Below are 19,187 nucleotides of genomic sequence, written 5' to 3'. Positions count from 1 at the left end.
TCTGTTTGTCCCCGTGTCAGTTTCAGTTTATTGGTTAATTTTTCTAGTAGGGCTGTTTCCCATACTATTTGGTACCATTGGTCCATGCTTACTCCTGACAGGTCTCTCCAGTGTCTGGTTATGGTGTTTCTGGCTGCTGAAAGTAGGTGGGTTATGAGTTCTTCGTGGTGTAAATGGGCATTGTTGTCTTGGAAGATGTTTAGTAGGGCCAATTCTGGGGTGATGTCTAATACTTGCTTAGTTATTTTACATATCTCTCGTATGGCTGTTGTCCAACACTTTTGTGCTATTTTGTCCATTAACCAATGGATTCAAGTTGTCCAGACCTCCTGAAACAAAGCCTCTTTCCCCCCCTCCTTGTTCACCACCACTTTTAAATAAGATACATTCATTTTTAATTTCACACATAGGCAGCAAACCATCTCAAAGGCGAAGATGCGAGAACGTTACCCAGCAAGGACACCAAGCTCAGCAATGCAAGAAGCACTGAAATGGATCGTGGCTCCTTTTAAAAGGCATGTGTTTCCGCCCCCTGGAAAAAGAAAGAAAAGAATGGTCATTAGAGAGAATAGCTTTGCATGTATATCCCATTCAGAGAAATGCCCATAAAACCTTTTCATATCATTTCCCTGTTTACTTTGACTCTTAAGAAAAACTACAAATGTTGAGGACAATGTTTGCAAATAGACTTTTTAGTACCGAGTTTCCAACACACATGGGCATCTTATAAAACCTCCACGCAGTTGAACCCCACCCATGACACCATTCCAGCATTCAATGTGTTTTGCTGTTATAATAACGATTGCTTGGCAGCTGTTACTGTTTTGGCCTCTGTTACGACAAAATCTCCTTCTGAGGGTGATCTAACCGAGACTGTAAAATTCATTGTAGCAGGCTTGGAGAGGAGATGCAGGTATATAGACTAGATCTAAGGGGAATGGGGATTTTGGGGGGTCCGTTGAAATCCTCGCCCTATTCGTAAGTGGGTAAATTGTGGGGAAGCATTTCACAGAATTTCCCCAAGGGGGAGGATAAATTCTCCCTCAGAGGACACTGTCACCCATTAGCAGTAGCAGTTTCTGCCTTTTGTCACAAAGTTTCTGTTTTTTTTAAAGTCGGCAACCATTACGCCGACCTACATTGGCTCCCAGCACAATTCAGAGTGTTGGTACTGACCTTTAAAGCCCTAAACGGCCTTGGCCCAGTATACCTGAAGGAGTGTCTCCACTCACATTTTTCAGCCCAGACACTGAGAGGTCCGGCGCCAAGGGCCTTCTGGCGGTTCCTTCACTGTGAGAAGTGAGGTTACAGGGAACCAAGCAGAGGGCCTTCTTGGTGGTGGCACCCTCCCTGTGGAACGCCCTCCCATTAGATGTCAAGGAAATAAACAACTATCTGACTTTTAGAAGACATCTGAAGGCAGCCCTGTTTAGGGAAGTTTTTAATGTTTGATGTTTTGTCACATTATTATTATTATTATTATTATTGTTGTTGTTGTTGTTGTTGTTGTTGTTGTTGTTGTTGTTATTGTTATTATGTCGGGAGCCACCCAGAGTGGCAGGGGAAACCCAGCTAGATGGGTGAGGTATAAATAATAAAAATAGTAATAATTATTATTGTTGTTGTTGTTGTTATTGTTATTATCATGCATCCACCATAATCGCCCAGGCCTAGCAGCGCTCTCTCTCTCTCTCTCTCTCTCTCCATGTAATACTACTACTTCCACAGCTAACAACAACAATTCTGGAGGCTTTGGAATTGTTTGACCAGTACAAATGGTCACAATGGTATCATTCAAAAGTCATGGTATCTTGGAAAAGATAAAGCGGTTATGCTTAACAACTTGCTCGTGTTTCATAAACGTTTCACAAGTCCTGCCAGCACACACTCAAAAACAGTGTGAACAAAATCTGAGGCGGTGATTGGGGAAAGCTCCCACCACTTCATTCCTGTAGCCCTCAACTCATGGAGAAGCCTCCTGCATCTATGGAAATAGAGACACAGATGTCTCCACTTCACATAACCGCCTTCCACCACAGTGAGCAACAGGAAAGACGACGAGAGGGTCAGAGCTATTCTGCTCATCCCCACAGCTTCTCCCCCCCCCAACCCCCAGAATGGTAGCACCCATGCCTAGCAAATAATAGCCATGGCCTCCTTTTCAGCTAGGCAGGAGATTGAAACCTGCTAATTGGGGATCCCGCTCATTAAAAGTCCTGTTGGTTGTGTGTGAACCACTAGCACACCAGCCCTGGGAATTCTTCAGCAGCAAGAAAGCCTGCTTTTCTTGTCATTTGTACAAAGGAATTTAATATGTCAAACAGAAAAGAAAACCCCCAAGGACATCTTCATTATGGAGAACGATGGTACTGAACATCTGTTCATGCCAGGAAAGCTATTTGAAGGAGTAAGGACAGCTGGACACTCTGTGATAATAAGTGGGCGATGTGCTTTTATCCGTAAGGCAAAATGTGGGGCACCAAAAGAACTATCCTGGGAGGGGGGAAAGAGTTAAAGAAGAGCTTTGGTATGGACAAGGTCAGTTTAGATTGAGGTTGAATCCTGACAAGACAGAAGCACTGTTTTGGGGGGACAGGAGGCGGGCAAGGGTGGAGGACTCCCTGGTCCTGAATGGGGTAACTGTGCCCCTGAAGGACCAGGTGCGCAGCCTGGGAGTCATTTTGGACTCTCAGCTGTCCATGTATCAGCAGTTCAGTGGGAATTTATCTCAATATGCACATGCTAGCATGCAATTTTGCCTAATGTACACATTTCTGCAAAGCGATTTCCCCGAATACAATGCATTCTGTATGGAATTTGAACTAACATATGCAAATTTTACCCCAATATTATGCATTTTTGTGCACGTTACCTGGGTGGACAATTGCATCGCAAAATTCAGAGATGTTTATGCATTTATTTGGAGAGTGTGAATTGCACAGATTCGCCTTTAAATGAGAATTGAATCATCAAATCGCCTCCCTTAGTGAAGAAAAAGCAATGCTATAGTCTTATAAATTAATCATAGCCCTGGATCAGACCAATGTAAAGAAAAGCTAATTTAAGTCCTGCGTGAAATTATTGAAAGCCTTTTTTACTCAAAGCCTCTTCAAAACTCTCAGCAAAGCTAGCCAAGGAGCTGGCTCTTTACTTTCAGGAAATGAATTGAGAACACACTGAATATCCGCAGGTCAATGTCCTGGAGCTTTTCAAAGATTATACGTTTGAACATTGTAATAACTTCACCTTGAAATTAATTAGTTTGCAGATATTGGCTCATAAGGCTATTGTTTATGCCACCAACAGTTCCGCTACAAATGCCTGATTGCAGTTCCATTGTCTCTTTTTCACCTATCCCCTTTAAGATACAAAATAAAAAAATGGTAAACACCTCACCAGGCAGTAAGGTGCACAATGGCAGAACGATTTCAGTAACTGCAGAAAGTTACGTTAATTGTTATAAGGTTTTAAGCATCATAGGGATGTGGGTGGCACTGTGGGTTAAACCACAGAGCCTAGGACTTGCCGATCAGAAGGTTGGCGGTTCGAATCCCCGCAACGGGGTGAGCTCCCGTTGCTCGGTCCCTGCTCCTGTCAACCTAGCAGTTCGAAAGCACGTCAAAGTGCAAGTAGATAAATAGGTACCGCTCCAGCGTCTTAGTCATGCTGGCCACATGACCCGGAAGCTGTATGCCGGCTCCCTTGGCCAGTAAGGCGAGATGAGTACCGCAACCCCAGAGTCGGTCACGACTGGACCTAATGGTCAGGGGTCCCTTTACCTTTACCGTTAAGCATCATAAATGGAATTCTAGCAGAGTTTTAAAGGTAAAGGTAAAGGTAAAGGGACCCCTGACTTGTTGAATAGGACGTTCCAATTTTCATCAGAGAAATGTTGGAGGGTATGCTTGCATCTTTCAGTTCCTTGAAGGATCTGAGGAAGGCAAACTATCGGGGGCCTCAGGGGCCCTCACAACAACCTTGTATAGTAGATTACAAGATGGCGGCTTGTGCAAGACTCCCTGTTTAGATTTACGGCTGAGCAGAGATGCAGACCTGCAGTTCCCACTTCCAGAAATTCTAACCTATTACAGCACATTGTTTACCTGGGCTGTTAAGAGCCCCCACCAACCCAATGTGGGGGACACACTTCCAAAGAAGATCCCTGCGAATGCACTTTCCATGAAGCACCTTTGGAAGATGCCTTCACAGAAGTATCTCCACCTCTTTTTCACAACTCGTTCCCTCTCAGCCCTCTGCGCCTCAGACAACCCCATTCAGCAGAGTCCCCTGAGCACAGGAGACACTTTTAAAAGGGCTTGGGGGTGCCGATGGAGGGTGTTATGTACTGAGTTGAATAGGATCCAAAATGCAGCAGTCTGATTGGTCCTAGAACAATAGGATTCAGAATGCAGCAGTCTGATTGGTCCGCAGGAGCCACCCAATGCAGCTCCAGGTGGAAGTGAATCCGCAACCTGATTGGCCTACAGGAGAATGCCAGAATTAGCCAATCACGTGGGGCCATTGTGTAAATAATGTATATAAAGCAGACAGTTTGGGTGAACTTCCATTCCTCCTCGCTACTATGAGCTGAATTAACAACAACAACAACAACAACAACAACAACAACAACAATAATAACAACAACAATAATATTTTTTTTATTTATATCCTGCCCTCCCCAGCCAAAGCCAGGCTCAGGGCAGCTAACAACAATAAGATAATACAACATTCTAAAATCATTTCATTATAAAATTAATTCAAATCAAATTGATGGCAACCATTGGGCTAGAAAAAGCATGAAATCCACACTCGACTCCGAGTATATTTCAGAGGGGGAGGATATCATCTTCCACCCATCCTCTAGTTCCAATTCTTCCTGCACTCAACCATTCTCCTGATGAAGTCTGCCAGATGTCTGCTGGAGGAATAAAATGTCATACTGTCAGGACCCCATCAATGCAAAGGGTTACAAAGGATGGGCATGTGGTGGAGAATGAGTGGAAATCAGAGTGAGTCCTAGGTTCACATAGGGTGGGTCAGTCCTGTCCTCCAGTCGTTATGTAAAATCACACCATCAAAAATCTGTTGGGAGAACCAGTCTGGTATTTGGGAGATCTAAATTCAGATCCCTAGCTGACTTTTCTAAGCCTAACGTACCTCACATGGTTGATAAACTGGGGTGGGAACCATATACATATACCTCACATAATTTTGAGTTCCTTGGATGAAAGTTGGCATATAAATGTGGATAACAAAAGGTTTAAGCGAGGAATGGGGAACCAGTGATCCTCTAGATCAATGTTACTCAACCTGTGAGTCCCCAGATGTTGTTGGACTACAACTCTCATCATTCCTAGCCAGCATGACCAGTGGTCAGGGATGATGGGAGTCGTAGCCCAACAACATCTGGGGACCCACAGGTTGAGAACTGCTGCTCTAGATGTTCTTGGAGTCAGGGGAAGGTTGCAGTAAGCCAGACAGCAGGATTGCACCCTCTGCTCCCATCAGCTCCAGTCAGGCTGGTCCATGATCAGGGAGGATGGGAACTGTGATCTGTCCACATCTGGAGGGTCACAGGTTTCTCTTACCTGCTTTAACACTCCCACTGAAAGTCCCAGATGATTGTTGGTAGTTTTGTGGAACAGTTCTTTTCAGTTTTAGATTCCTTTTGTGCGGGGAGGAGGCAACACGCGACTCCCACGAAAAATTTGCCCTTCCACTTAAATCACACCATTTGGTCACAAATGACAGCTGCATCGTATTTTCTTTGATGAAATGGTAAACCAGGACCATAGCCAGCGCCCATAAAAGTAACATTAGTAGAGTTGTAAGAGTCTAATGGTTGTGAGTTTAAACTCTGTGCATCGAACAGTAAATTTTACAATCCAAATTTTCAATGTAAAAATGGAAATGAGTTGCAATGAGCGAGCTAGCCCCCCGGGTAATAGCATGAAATCTACAGTAAATTCCTGCTGCGTCGTAAGTCCTAGCTGCTGTTCAACTACTGTAAGGAACAAGGAGCTTCCTATATGCGGCGGGATGAGGGCCCATCTCAACGCAAACAAAGGGCGCCTCTTGTCGGGTGGTGAGATGGGATGATGGAGAACCATAGTGCGCTGGAATTTACTACCATGAGGCAAAGCCATGGCTCACGGGTAGGACATCTGCTTTGCATGCAGAAGGTCCCAGGTTCAGTCCCCAGAATCTCCTGGTAGGACTAGGAGAGAAGAAGAAGAGTTTGGATTTGATATCCCGCTTTATCACTACCCTAAGGAGTCTCAGTAGTGATGTATGGAAGTGAGAGCTGGACCATAAAGAAGGCTGATCGCCGAAGAATTGGTGCTTTTGAATTATGGTGCTGGAGGAGACTCTTGAGAGTCCCATGGACTGCAAGAAGATCAAACCTATCCATTCTTAAGGAAATCGGACCTGAGAGCTCACTGGAAGGACAGATCCTGAAGCTGAGGCTCCAATACTTTGGCCACCTCATGAGAAGAGAAGACTCCCTGGAAAAGACCCTGATGTTGGAAAAGATGGATCTTTTCCAGGGAGTCTTCTCTTCTCATGAGGTGGCCAAAGTATTGGAGTCTCAGCTTCCTTAAGAATGGATAGGTTTGATCTTCTTGCAGTCCATGGGACTCTCCAGAGTCTCCTCCAGCACCAGAATTCAAAAGCATCAATTCTTCGGTGATCATCCTTCTTTATGGTCCAGCTCTCACTTCCATACATCACTACTGGGGAAACCATGGGAAGCAAGTTATGCTATGCATTATATATGCTAGCTTGCTAAAACGTTACAGCACAATAAAAATATATAAATCCACATTAAATGCTTATATGGGGGGGCTGAATTATAAACCATTGCCATAGAAACAAACCATGTTTCCCTGCATAAACAAAGAACTCTACACTTTCACTATATAAAACCCTACTCAACAGAAAGAAATATGATTCAGAATATGATAGACAAAAATGGAGTGAAGAGTTAGGGGTACAGATAACAAATGATATATGGGAGTCAGGTATAAAATCAACAGAAATAGCCTCTATGGATCTAAGACTATGACTTATTCAGCAGAAAATAATATTCAGAGTCCACTGGACTCCAGCAAAACTTTACCAGAAGAAAATAACAAATGCAGACAGCTGCTGGAGATGTGGGAGTAAAAATGCGAACTTAGTACATATAATGATTAACTGCCCGGTGATAAGATCATTTTGGTGCGAGGTGAGGATATATATAGCAAAAGTAATAAAAAGAAATTGTTATTTAGGGGAATTGAATTTAATTCTAAATTATATACCAGAAATGTGGGAGATTACAAGGGGTCAAAAATAAATAAATGGATATACCGTGCCATATTAGAAGAAAAAAAACCTGTTTTGATGAATTGGAAGAACCGCAAAAAAGATTCCTTTGAGCACATGGATTGACAATATGGACAGACTAGCTACATGTGAACGAATTGCATGTTGACGCAAATTAAGAATGGATAAATATGAAGAAATCTGGAAGGAATACTTAAGTGATAAGGCGGACAGTGGTGGGAAGTAGGGGGAGGAGAAGTGAGGAAATATTGTTAAAAAGGTGTAGTTATAGGTATATCAGTGCTCAAATGTGAATTGTTAAATTGTGTTATTAGTATTATTGTGGTTTTTGTTGTATGTGTTTTTTGTGGTTGTTGTTTGTATTGAAAAAACGATTAAATTAATTTTAAAAAAACTGCTTTGGCTGAGGCTAGAGCTGGGGAAAAAACACAATTTTTATTTTATTCTTTCATTTTTCTTATCTACATCTTTCGCGCTTTTGGATACTGGTCCATGCAATTCCCTTCTGGACAGTCTTCTGCAGATGCCAGGGTTGGAGAAAACATGGGAGACTTTCAGTCACCCCTGGTTCACCGCCACAAAGCCTCGATTTATTGGCCAATTGTGCTACATATCCTGATGAGGAGCAAACAGAGGATCGAGAAAAGGAATCTGGAGAAGTAAAGAAGCAATCAAGTCCATGTTGTGAGAGAAGGAGGTTGGAGTGAGGAGAAGATAAGAAATGCGGAGGAAGTTGGTGTGACGTTAACATATGAGAGTGCTGGGGGTGAAATAGTTAAACAGGTTACCCAATCAGAACCCGGGGGTGGAGTTAGAGGGACTATAAAACCAGCTCTGGGAGGGGCGAAGGGAGGAGTTCGTTGGGAGTTGGGTGGCTGGTTGGAGTGGAAGTGAATTGGGATAGAGTCTGTGGGTAGGTTGAGTTAGTGTAGCGAAATAAGCTGAGTCAGGAACAGTTAGGGGCTAGGAAGACAAGTAAATATCTGAGAGGTGGTTTAGGGAGTGAGAGCAGGTAGCAGAAGTTATAGGTCTGTATAGGCACCCCATGATTGTAATTGACTGATACCGTTTATGAAACCACACGCTTGTTAAACTGCAATAAATAAACAGAAGTTTATGTTCCAATTTAACCCTGACTGGACTCAGTATTGTACCAGGTAGGGCCTGGGTGGTGGCAGCGAGAAATAAAGTGGTGGCACAGGGATCAATAGACAGTGAAACGTCCGGAAACCCTGTGTGATGGCCACAGTTGGCTTATAAGGAGTTGGAGAATTGGACCCTCTAGCTGAGCAAATACAATGAAAATAGGGACATCCTACTCAGTAGTAGTAGTAGTAGTAGTAATTTTATTATTTATACCCCACCCATCTGACTGGGTTGCACAAGCCACTCTGGGCAGCTTCCAACATATATAAAAACATAATAAAACAGAAACATTTAAAACCTTCCCTATACAGGGCTTCCTTCAGATGGCTCAGGGGTCAGATAACTCCATACCCTCCAACATTTCCCCAATGAAAAAAGGGATGTCGTAAGGAAAAGTGAGACATTCCAGGATCAAATCAGAAACTGGGGGCGGCTACCAGTGGTATCAAATAGTATGGGAAACAGCCTTATTAGAAAAAACTAACCAAGAAACTGAAACTGACACGGGGACAAATAGAAGAAGACACCTTCACCCCACTTTGGTTCCCCTTTATCACATACACAGCCCAACAAGACAACGACAAGATTCCCCTGACAGCATACGAATCAATCTGGCTAACCTGATTCAAAAATACACACTCACACCCCGCTCACACACAAAAACAATTCTCAACACAGCCAACCAAAGACAACCAACCACACCCTAAGCCACCCCCAACCTCCCTCACCCCCAAGGAAATACAAGTGAATAGTAAGAGAACCCATACGAGTAACACTGACACAACTCCTCATACACACTAAGTAGAATAACAGAAGCATAACTACCCCACCCCACTCGCCACTCCCACCTCTCCCTCTTCCCCCCTTTTTTTTATTATTATTTTTCCTAATGTTTTATTTTTGTTGTTGTTGCTTAGTCATTTAGTCGTGTCCGACTCTTCGTGACCCCATGGACCACAGCACGCCAGGCACTCCTGTCTTCCACTGCCTCCCGCAGTTTGGTCAAACTCATGCTGGTAGCTTCGAGAACACTGTCCAACCATCTCGTCCTCTGTCGTCCCCTTCTCCTTGTGCCCTCCATCTTTCCCAACATCAGGGTCTTTTCCAGGGAGTCTTCTCTTCTCCTGAGGTGGCCAAAGTATTGGAGCCTCAGCTTCATGATCTGTCCTTCCAGTGAGCACTCAGGGCTGATTTCCTTAAGAATGGATAGGTTTGATCTTCTTGCAGTCCATGGGACTCTCAAGAGCCTCCTCCAGCACCATAATTCAAAAGCATCAATTCTTCGGCAATCAGCCTTCTTTATGGTCCAGCTCTCACTTCCACACATCACTATGGCAAGCCACTCCAGTATCCCTGCCATGAAAACTCCTAATGTTTAAACCAATTCATAAACCAAGAACTTATACATTGATCACTAATTATGAAACCTACGTGGTAGATATTTTTCCAGATTTATTATGCTATTTTTGTGATATACAAATGACATGAGAAAACCTGGTATGCTTATTTGTATAATTTGTATTATAAGTATAAGTATAATAAGTATAAGAAGAAGAAAGAAAGGAAGGAAGGAAGGAAGGAAGGAAGGAAGGAAGGAAGGAAGGAAGGAAGGAAGGGGTGAGGGAAAAAGACACTGGGACAGCTTCTGTAAATTCGGGACTGTCCCTGGAAAATAGGGCACTTGGAGGGTCTGCAATTTGAGTCCAATTTTTATTTTATTTTTTTGAGCAGGGTGGGTGTCTTTTGTTCCAATGTGAACAGGGGTGCTTGCACTTCCAAACAGCCCCACTTCGAACGATGGGTGAACCCCTAACGCACTGCGATCGATGACTGTCCTCTACATGACAGAACGAGCATGGAGGGAGATTCAGCACAACAATTAGAGGTTGAATCCCGACGAGGGGGGAGAGTGAGGGGAGAGGAAGCTTGGAATGCTTTGCTTTAAAATCATTTAAGGGGTGGGTGTATGTTTCTCTCCCCCCCCCTTAAGCAGTTCCATATGATCCTGCGCAGCTTTTCGACCACAAAAAGCTCTCGTCAGAAAATAACAAGAGCTGTGTCACTGAGGTAAGCTCATGCCCTGATCTCACGGCTAATAAATGGCTCTGGCCACTTTTTTCACTTGGCTTCGCCAGCCCCTGTGTTGTCGCAAGGCAAACCAGCTTTGTGAATTCCTCTCTTGTTTCAAAGAAAGAAGCGCTTTGGGGGGGGCTCTTTCAAGCCAGTTCTGCCAGGAGCGCCACGTCGGAGGAGGCGGCGGCCGTGCCAAGTGTGGCTTTAGGAGGAGTGCAACATGTCAACCACATGACAGGCCCTGCCGTGCGAGGAAGGCACACCCATTTCCTATTAGACCGTCACCCACACAGAGAGTTTATTTACCTTCCCCATCCAGCGCAGCATTACCATCGGAACTGGAATCAAAAACATTGATTTCGTTTCGCTTTCTTCGCTCCAACACTTTTTGGTTTGTTGGTTTGGTTTAAAAAAAAGAAAAGAAAGAAAGTGTGGCTGATTGTAATTTCTGCAAATGAAAAGCAAAATAAATAAATAAACCGAAAGCACATTTATTAAAGAAAAGCCCAGCATGTGGGTTAATAAACATGCTGTCTTTTCAAGGAGCATGTGTTTCCGTGAGAGTGGGAGAGTGTTTAATGACAATAGAGGAAGACGCTGCCTTCTGACAAGGGGGGCAGCAGAGGCTGTTCTTCATTTCTTGAATTGAATTTGTGGCTGTGCGTTTCAGCAAAATCCATGTGGTGCACCTGGTAAAAGAGTGTTTGCTGTTTGGTAACAGAAATACAGCTTTCATGCTCATCACTAGCAAAAAGAGAAAAGAAGCCTTTTGTGTTGTATAACTTGCAAAAAATAAAAATTGCATTGGATGACAAGAGTGCCTGCACTGAATTTCTCCCAGGAATGTAGAGTTCTGAATGAGTCTTGTTCATACGTTGTACAGTCGTACCTTGGACCCCGAACGCCTTGCGAGTCAAACGTTTTGACTCCCAAATGCCGCAAACCTGGAAGTGAGTGTTCCGGTTTGCAAATGTTCTTTGGAACCCAGAAGTCCAACGCGGCTTCTGATTGGCCGCAGGAGCTTCCTGCAGCCAATCGGAAGCGGTGCCTTGGTTTCCGAACGTTTTGGAAGTCGAACGGACTTCCGGAACAAATTCTGTTCAACTTCCAAGGTACTACTGTACTGAAATAGGGATGGGTGGAGAAATTTGGCTCAGTGTGCATTTAATGGCAAGCCTACCGATGTGAGCTCTGTCAGTTTACCAAAACAATAAGGTTTATAGCAGGCACCACAATGAGTACCACAAAGGCGCCTATCTAATGCCAATGGGAAGGAAATTACAGAGTCTAAGTGCTGCCATGTTGAGAGATAGTGAGGTAATATTGCTCCTAGAGGCATCCATGAAAACGATGCTAGGAGCAATGTCATTCCCGGGATCACATGCAACTACCGTATCTTTTGCTCTATAAGACTCACTTTTTCCCTCCTAAAAAGTAAGGGGAAATGTGTGTGCATCTTATGGAGTGAATGCAGGCTGCGCAGCTATCGCTGAAGCCAGAACAGCAAGAGGGATTGCTGCTTTCGCTGCACAGCGATCCCTCTTCCTGTTCTGGCTTCTGAGATTCAGAATATTTTTTTTCTTGTTTTCCTCCTCCAAAAACTAGGTGCGTCTTGTGGTCTGGTGCGTCTTATAGAGCGAAAAATATGGTAGATTTTCCAAGCCATCAGCTTGTCGAGCACAGCATCCAAGATTTTTAAGTGAGAAAACAGATAAGCCACCTCATCATAATCACATCGACACCACCCAGTCCTCCCACCACCACAATCCAAAGATACACACTCCAGTCCCAAAGTTTGGGGAGGTTTTCATGCCCCTACAACCGTACCGGGGAAAAATCTATATATAAAAAAGCTAAGCCAAATTTCACTCCCTGGCCCTGGCCCTTTCACATTGCAATGTTGGGGCTGTCATAGGGCCCACCTAGGCACTGAAGTTGCTGAAGCCCTCTGAGCTGGCTCTGTCTGCTGTGGACTCTGTGCTCCCCGCCATGAAAGCCAAGGCCTTCGATCTCCAGCAAACTCCTCAGCCTTTTTTCAGGGCGGAGGTGTCAATTCCTTGCTACAAACTGGATTCTAATGCACTAACAAAGCCATAAATGGCAGAGAATCCTGTATCTCCCCACACTGCATTGTTTGCCTCTGACCACCAGGCATCTTCCGCTGAAACAAAAGCCCAGAAGAACCAAGAGCTTCTTGTGCCCAAAGAATAAAACGTAGGATTAGTGGAATTTAAAGATAGTGAGGAGAGGAGAGAGAGAAAGAAAAAAGAAGCAGCAGCAGTAACTTATGGTCTTATTAGCAGGGCACTCTTTTGTTCTGCTTTGGCCCTGGAAATCCATGCTTCCTGGTTTTATTTTTTTAAGAACGGTGTTTACATATCTAGATCCTTATCTCCTTTCATCACAGGAAGCGAAATCCTTCACGGAGGTTAAATTGCTGAACTTAGGGGAAATCTCAAGCCGATTGATTCCTGAGGCCTGCCTTTTCCCCAAACTAGGCCATTAAGAGGTCAAGGCTGAGGTGCTGGTATGTGTGTTTAAGGCTAATGGCAAGGCACGCGAATGCCCCTCAGCCAGGCAGACAATGGCTCTCAGAAGAAATTCCCAGCAGCGATTCCAAGCGCTGAGGTCGCGCTCATTAGTCATCAGGCATTAGTCATCCTGTAGCCAGGACTAGAGGAGTTGCTTGCTGTGAAGTCCTCTTCCCCTAGTCTACGCTCAGTATTCTTTCAGCCCTGGAAAGCATCAGAGATTTGCAATGGGCGTGGGAAGGAGCAGGGGAACCAGGAGATATTTTAGGTGCCCTGAAACCTGTTTTTTTTGGGGGGGGGGAACAGGCAACTCTGAAGATAGGCCATTTGATTGATGGCTACAGTTGCCCACGGCCGGCCCTCTTATTAGGCAACACTTAGCTCAGATGAACACTTAGCTCACTGGAAGGACAGATTCTGAAGCTGAGGCTCCAATACTTTGGCCACCTCATGAGAAGAGAAGACTCCCTGGAAAAGACCCTGGTGTTGGGAAAGATTGAGGGCACAAGGAGAGGACAAGATGGTTGGATAGTGTTATTGAAGCTACCAGCATGAGTTTGACCAAACTGCGGGAGGCAATGGAAGACAGAAGTGCCTGGCGTGCTCTGGTCCAAGGGGTCACGAAGAGTCGGACAGGACTAAACGATTAAATAACAACAATAACAGCTCAGATGATGGACCACTGGGTCAGCAACTCCAGTCAAGCAACCACAGGGCCAACTGATGCCTGCTTGCACCTCCTGTTCATTTGACCCTGAGAAGAGGCTCCTAAAAATATTTGCCTCTGCCCTTTCCATAAAATATTTTGGCAAAGCATGGTCATTTATGTTTATTCACGTTAAATGGAACTACCCATCATGGTGATGAGGATGAAAGTGGGAGAAGGTCCCAAATATTGTAGTTTCATCTGGGGGAGCCCAGCAGATCCCTGAACCCACAGATATATGGTAGCATCTTGGGGTTCCTTGTCAGTGGAAGGAGAACTTCCTTGTATCTGGGGCAGAGATCAGGTATAGGCCCTCAAAAGTTTAGTCCTTTTACTTTGTCCCTTGGATGTGAACAGGAACCACTGAGACCTGAGTTCATCCTCTCTTGAAACTCCATGCCCTATATTTAGTTCGTGGGGGGCACCAGAGCCAGAGTGTGACAAAGAGATAGCGATGGAGACATGCATGTAAATCGGGTGACATTCAATGGTGCCTGCCCACCAGCAGAACAGACTTCCACTGGTACAATGGGTCTCTCCCTTCTGCTACTCCCCACTGAAGTCCCACCATCAATATTTTCTCTGAAGGGTTGTGGGACCCTCTGAAGCAAAGTGGGGTGTGTGTGTGCAAGGGACAGAGAAGAGGGGGAAATAAGCTTGTGCAAAGTTAGATGACACCCATTATATTTTTATCAGGATTAAAATGGTTACAGTGGTGATTTAGTGAGGGGGTTGTAGTAATGGGTAGGGACGTGGGTGGCGCTGTGGGTTAAACCACAGAGCCTAGGACTTGCCGATCAGAAGGGTGGCGGTTCGAATCCCCGCGATGGGGTGAGCTCCCATTGCTCAGTCCCAGCTCCTGCCAACCTAGCAGTTCGAAAGCACGTCAAAGTGCAAGTAGATAAATAGGTACCGCTCCAGCGGGAAGGTAAACGGCGTTTCCGTGCGCTGCTCTGGTTCGCCAGAAGCGGCTTAGTCATGCTGGCCACATGACCCGGAAGCTGTACACCGGCTCCCTCGGCCAATAAAGCGATATGAGCGCCACAACCCCAGAGTCGGCCACGACTGGACCTAATGGTCAGGGGTCCCTTTACCTTTACTGTAGTAATGGATATGGTAGAATTGTCACCCACACCCGTCACCAACTCTCGTAAACAATTGGTTCCACTTCAATACAAAACTCTCATTTTTTGCCCGGGGGGAGGAAAACTCCGATCAAGAAATGGCCATCCTCATCTGTAAAATGGACTGCCTAGTGACATTCTTGAAGTTTTTCAATCTTATTACTCACCTTGGACCTTGGAAATAAAAGTGATATTGTTACTGTAATTAAGCCATTCAGCGAAATTAAATTTATGAAACGGGTTTGGAAAAATAGAGAGATCTGTACCTCTGCAGATGTTGGTGAATGTAGAACAATCTAAGCAGCAGGTCTCCACTCTCATTACTTTTCAGCGAAGAAGAAAAAAAGTTAAAGGTTCTACAATCCAACTCAGCAAAGCCTGGCTCTACTTTGGGGACAGATACGTGAAGCAGCCTCTGAGTCACTCTGGGTCTTGTGGGTTGTTGTTTTTTTTATTGTCCTAGTAAAAGAGAAATGAAGCATGGAGAAGTTAAATTTTAATATTTTCACTATCCACCATGGATTAACTAACAACTACACCTACATATTTAATGACAGATTTCAAGATAAAAGAAAAATCTCGCTAGTCAACAATGCTCACGGTGCAGAAGAAAAATGGTGCAGTCATTTGTCGTCTGGACTTTTCCTAAGTTTAGACCATGGAAGGTTTCCAAGTCCTTGCTGGTCATGGACACTCATGCGGTCATTGTCTCATTTCCCATGACACAACCGTGTGCTGCTATTAGAAAGTTTATGTCCAAGCCCTCCAGTGATCATTCCTATCAACCATGTAGATGGGTGGACCATGTGGTCTAAGGCCTCTGCTATATGTGGACCATGAGGATTGGACCTCACCATATGGATAGGAGAGGACTTGTCCAAGGGAGCTTCAGGGTTCAGCAGACATGAGAGCCTGGACCAGCTACATCTAAACTCACTTCATTGAACTATCATGTTTCTCAAGGAACCAGACGCCATCACTGAAGGGTGACATCAGGCTGCCTCTGAGATTAACAATCTCCAAGCCGTTGAAATCCCAACGATCATCACCTAATTTCATCTGCAAGGGGTAGGTAAAATGACCTGTCCCATTGCCCAAACCAGGCTCCCCACTTCTGGGCTGCAACTCCCATTTTCTCAGATGATTGATGCTGGCTGAGAGAATTGTAGTCCAACACCACCACATTGGCTACCCCTGCTCTACAATGTAGAGGTTGGCATTTTGTTGTTGGGGGTTATTTCTGAGGAGGGAGGAGTTAACCTTCTTGCAGGTGGCAAATGGGAAGGACTATTTCAGTGACTGTTTAAGGAATGAAAGGGTTAATACCACCGAGTAAGCTGTCCTGCCAGGCTTAGCTATGTCACTTCCCCTTACTTTGGGAGGAAATAGGTGATCAAGCCTTTACTCCCTACCAATCTACCTGTGCATTCAGTGTGTGAGGTCTCAGCTGGCTGCTCCAGCTCAGCTGCATAGCTTTAATCAGCTTCTCTTGTTTCAGACAAGAACAGAGTCTGAAACAAGCAGTTTCCTATACCAACAGTTTAGGAACTTTTACCAGGGTGGCGCTGTGGTCTAAACCACTGAGCCTAGGGCTTGCCGATCAGAAGGTCGGCGGTTTGAATCCCTGTGACGGGGTGAGCTCCTATTGCTCGGTCCCTGCTCCTGCCAACCTAGCAGTTCGAAAGCATGTCAAAGTGCAAGTAGATAAATAGGTACTGCTCCAGTGAGAAGGTAAATGGTGTTTCTGTGCACTGCTCTGGTTTGCCAGAAGCAGCTTAGTCATGCTGGCCACATGACCCGGAAGCTGTACGCCGGCTCCCTTGGCCAATAAAGCGAGATGAGCACCGCAACCCCAGAGTCATCCGTGATTGGACCTAATGGTCAGGGGTTCCTTTACCTTTACCTTTAACCAAGCTACATTTTACTGCCTGTGCAACTTTTGTGACTCAGGTATGGAAAAGCACATGAATCTGACCTTTGGGGAGTTTGTAAGTAAACCATTTTTTAACTTGTGGTCTTTTCCTATGCTGGAGGAAGAGGGAAACTTTGGGAGGAACTTTCAAAGGGGACAATTTTGGAATTCACTTGGAAGGGCATACCTGAAAACTTTCACAGCCTATATTTTTTCACACTTCGGTTTGCTGCATATTATGTGATTTTCAATCTCTGCAGGTGTTCTCTCACCAAAGAGTACTTGTCCTAAACTTCGATCTTGGCATCTAGGAATTCTCCTTTTATTTTTCCAAACTGACACTGAGAAGGCCCCACTCCTGTAAGCAATCAAGTTGCAGCATTTCTGATGAAAGAAGAAGAAGAAGAAGAAGAGTTTGGATTTGATATCCCGCTTTATCACCACCCTAGGGAGTCTCAAAGTGGCTAACATTCTCCTTTCCCTTCCTCCCCCACAACAAACACTCTGTGAGGTGAGTGAGCCTGACAGACTTCAGAGAAGTGTGACTGGCCCAAGGTGACCCAGCAGCTGTATGTGGAGGAGCGGGGACGCGAACCCAGTTCGCCAGATTACAAGTGTATCGCTCTTAACCACTACACCACACTGGCTCTCCACCACAAAGGCTGAATGCACTTAAGCTGCACTCAGGAACCCCTCAGCCAGCCTTTGACCAGCTTTAGGATTGTGGCCTGAGGGAATTAATCTTGCATAGAGTGGTAGCTGCAAGAGCTACACAGAATTGGTGGTGATGTGGGGAGGCTCAAATGCCAACCATGACAGAGCAAGAATCGAAAATGTATAAGATTTTATGAAGGTGACAGAAGAGAGGCAAAAAGTTATAAGATTTTTTGCTAAATATGTTTATTAACTGTGTAAGAGAGGCACTTCAGCTTTTTTCATTTGATAGGCTGTAACAAAAAATATGAATTATGAACAAATATTTATTTACCACATATGAATGCATTATAGCACAAAAGTGTTGAATAGAACTGCTGTGGCCTATTAAAACTGAATATTCCTATTACTATTACAGTGGTACCTCCGCTAACCCAGAAATAGTACCTCGGGTTAAGAACTTTGCTTCAGGATGAGAACAGAAATCGCGCGGCAGCCGCGGGAGGCCCCATTAGCTAAAGTGGTGCTTCAGGTTAAGAACAGTTTCAGGTTAAGAACAGACCTCCAGAACGAATTAAGTACATAACCAGAGGTACCACTGTACTTTAAAAGTTGAATGAACCATGGTGTTTGGTAGTTTTATCCAGTACAACATTATTGGGGGGGGGTAGTTTTATCCAGTACAACCTTTCAGCAAAATGAATGCATCCAGCGATCATTTGAAGACTCCTATGAATATCTACTCCATGTACAGTAAATTCTAAATGGTATTAGCTCTGTGATTCATGACATAATGGCTTCAGACATACTTGCCCTACTTATATTCAGATAATCAAATGAAATCAGATTAGAACAAAACAATTAGGCCTGTAAAATTTAATATTATTGTATTTCTCTAATCTATTATACCGACCAGTTCTTCAATCTCTTAAGGAGACTGCAGACAGCTCGGTACATTATCAGATTAATTCAACATTAAATATTACGCTATAAACAAAATAACCCATATTAACCCATCATCTCACCAAAAATAAAAAAAGCCAAACACTTTTTACATATATACAAAAGACGGCCTCCAAGAAGTCAACTCGCTCTTCTGACATCTTGTCACATTCCAGGGTGACCAAGAAATAAAAGGAATAAGCAGAGCAGGTCTGACTCATCCCCCTTGCCGCACACATATATCTGCTTTACCTGTAGAAGGTCCCCAGCATCTTCAGGTAAGGCTGAAGGAGACCCCTTCCTGAAAACTCGGAGAGTCACTGCAAATCAGTGTACACAATTCTGAACTAACATGGACAAATGCCTGACTCAGACAGGTTTCCTGTGTTCCCATAAAAATGGGGCTGCTAATGTCCCTGAGAATATTATTCTGCAACCACCCAGGGGTATCATTTGTCACATCATTTCCTGCTGTCAGTTCAGTCTTCCTGCCCCCCACCCCACCTCAGCTCATCATTTTGTCCATCATCCCATTTCTTGACATCTATAAGCACTCTTGTACCACACTGGAGGTACTCCTATAATACTTTTAAGAGTCTTGGCTTACCAGAGCACTATCCACAATCTCAATTGATGCTCCAATGTTCTGAAAAACTCTGGGCACCTAAAATTGAGGCAGAAGTAACTTTCAAGCTCCTGTCAAGGTTCTCACTTTAACTCTAAAATACTTTAAACATTGACAGACGACAGTATTTCAAGTAGCTGCACAC

At 44.4% G+C, this 19,187-nt stretch overlaps 1 long non-coding RNA gene across 1 annotated transcript; it reads right to left on the bottom strand.

Annotated features, from left to right (window-relative positions):
* Positions 1–454: 454 nt before the first annotated feature.
* On the bottom strand, positions 455–15,356 carry LOC310691317. The gene is made up of 3 exons (XR_014518461.1): positions 15,176–15,356; positions 10,855–10,932; positions 455–532 (listed from the first exon to the last, which is right to left on the bottom strand). It is a non-coding gene; the product is annotated as an uncharacterized lncRNA (long non-coding RNA).
* Between the last annotated feature and the right edge of the window lie 3,831 nt (positions 15,357–19,187).

This window comes from Podarcis liolepis (assembly GCF_965112155.1).
Source record: "Podarcis liolepis genome assembly, chromosome: 1".
Classification (NCBI taxonomy): domain Eukaryota; kingdom Metazoa; phylum Chordata; class Lepidosauria; order Squamata; family Lacertidae; genus Podarcis; species Podarcis liolepis.
Note: the sequence above shows the minus strand (reverse complement) of the source record. Positions and strands in the feature narration are given on the sequence as shown.